Raw genomic sequence first — 2,680 nt, forward strand, 5'->3', positions numbered from 1 at the left:
AAGACTATATACTAAATGATAAAGATATTATAACTTAAGTAATCTTCTCTTAACAGCTATAGAAATAACACTGATAAGTGTTATTTTCATACTATTTGTCTAACAATTTTTTTGACAAGCTACATCATGGCAAAAACACCTTGAAAAGCTGTAAAAATGACAGTTTACTTGTTTTCAAAGTCAGCTTCTTGTTTTTTGTTTTTTTAAACTATGTTTTTCCATTTTGTAACCCTGTTGCATAACTGTACTAGCAAAGTGTTACTGTTATGACATGGCTCAAGTTATTTGCCATGCTAAACTTAATTTAGCAACCTGTAAGAGGTTTCCTAACATGTATTCATTTTAGAAACTGGTTGTACTTTCTTCAAAATTGTTGAGGGACGGCACTTGGGTCTAAATCTTCTGTGACTGTTGCCAGTCAATCAGAAAAACAATCAAAGAGACACAAACCAAAATAAAAAACTCTTTGCACGCATATTGAGTCACATAAAATATTCTAGCCAATGGCATTCTCAGTATGTGTATGTTTGGTATATAATGACAAACCTGATGCAATTAGCTGTGTACCGTTGCTTGTTCACATTCGGAGAAACTGCTGCAATGTGGGGAAACTAAATGCAACTGACAAGGTTTCTCTTAATAAAACAATTTTTTACCAATTGCTGGGAACTGAACTTGACTACATTTCTGATTAAGTGTTTCTGTGTATAAATGGAGTCTGTTACTTTTTAAGATATGTGTTATGATTCAGCAATATATCATTACAATGAAATGAAAACTTTAAGTATAATTACTTCTTTCAAGAGTTTTGAGGTTGAAGCAGTGCAAATTGCAAGCGGGAACTGTGAAGTCGTATGGTAAATGGACATTTTGTTTAATAGAACAGATCCTACCAAACAGAAGGAAGCAGTTAAAAAAGAGCTAACCAGTGAGTATAAGGTAGGGGTAGAGAAATTACAAGCAAACAAGTTTAACTAATCAGGATGAATGAGTTGCAGCTGAAACAGAGATAAGGAAGAGCATATATGTAAAGCCACTGTGACAGAAGAAAAACAACCCAGTAAAACAAGAGACCAAGTGAAGTAGCTCACAGAAGAGAAATCTACAGGAATCAAGGAATAAAATAAAATGGCAACAATAAGATTATGTAAACAACATGGAAAGAAACAGAGATGTTAAATAAAAAACAAAACTCACTATGCTTTAATATTGTTGGAGCAAGATCCATTAACAACTAGATGAGCACAGAGCTCTGCCAAGCTGCAAATTTTGCCCCAAATTGTGACTTACACCTAGCCTGACGTAGTCCGACTCACTTCTAGTCAGAATATGAGTCTGATACTGCTCCATAGAGCTGTGATTATCGAACGAACCAGGCACACCTCTGGTAAAAAGATTTCCATAAAATCTGTTCGTAAGTTTTTAATTGGTCTTGCTAGCAAAAAAACAACTTTGCCTTTTCTTGTGTCTTTGTCTTGCAGGGGCTGCCAATGCTCACTGCTGCCACCCTCTGGCTTAGTGGGGAACTGCTTGCTCCGCAAAAATATCCCTAGCTCACAACATTAGAGAAACATTAAAAATATTCCTGTGTCCGGTTTATGATCTGGATCATAACCAAAATTTAATGGATTGTTCCTTGGCATGAATGACAGCTCTGATTAAAAATGTAATTGAAATCTGTCCATAACTGTTCAAGTTAGCTGGTAGACACGCACAAACTCTCCGAAAAACATAACCTCCTTGGTGGAGGTAATAATGACAAGATTACAGAAAACATGCAAAATCCACACATTTATGAAGCTACAAAGCCTCTTACCACAAAATTATCTTGGTTAGTTACTTAATTTGTCTAGAAAAAGTAGCCAACCTCTTGTTTTATTCATCAAGATTTACCAAACTGTTGGGTCATTTTTGGTCTTTTAATTTTAATTCATGGACAACTTCTTAGTTTGAACCATTTTACCAGTTTTACAACACAGTCCCTTAAAGTTCAGTCAGAATAGTAAAAGCCCACTGTTGAAGGAATGCTTAACATAACAATTTCTGGCTAATTTCACAACAATTTCACAACATGTTCTAACAGAAAGGCAAAGATGTTTGGAAAATATTATTCTTTCATTTGCTGTCATTGTTTTCTCAAATGACAAATAGTCTGAACTAACAGGTTGCCATACACCAAGCTTTCTTGTTGCGGCAGGCTGTGGACCATCTGAGACTCTCAGTTCCACAAGTTTAATTTCAGAGAAACTCTGCAACAGCTAAGATGAGTGATTTTGAAAGTGAAAACAGGGTATTTTTTCTATGGAGATCAGAAAACATTGGCGTGTGCAAGATTATACTGATGAAGAATCGGTGGTTAGATTCTAGCTAATCTCAGCCTGTTTAACCAACATGATACTTACATTGGAATACTGGCACAATGTACACAGTTAAGTGCAGTTTTTGGTTAAACTAAAATAATAAAAAAATATGTATATTTACTGACAGGAGTTTGAACTAGATTTGTTCAAAATGGGTTAGAATTTGCCTTTAAATTCAATCAAATGTAATTTATTTTACCCAATAGGCAAAAATATCTTCAAAAGATAGATGGATGGACAGATATTCCATCCATCTTCCATCTATTTCTGATAGAAATATATATATATATATATATATATATATATATATATATATATAT

The sequence above is a fragment of the Cyprinodon variegatus genome, unplaced genomic scaffold (assembly GCF_000732505.1).
Source record: "Cyprinodon variegatus isolate N-32 unplaced genomic scaffold, C_variegatus-1.0 Scaffold401, whole genome shotgun sequence".
Classification (NCBI taxonomy): Eukaryota; Metazoa; Chordata; class Actinopteri; order Cyprinodontiformes; family Cyprinodontidae; genus Cyprinodon; species Cyprinodon variegatus.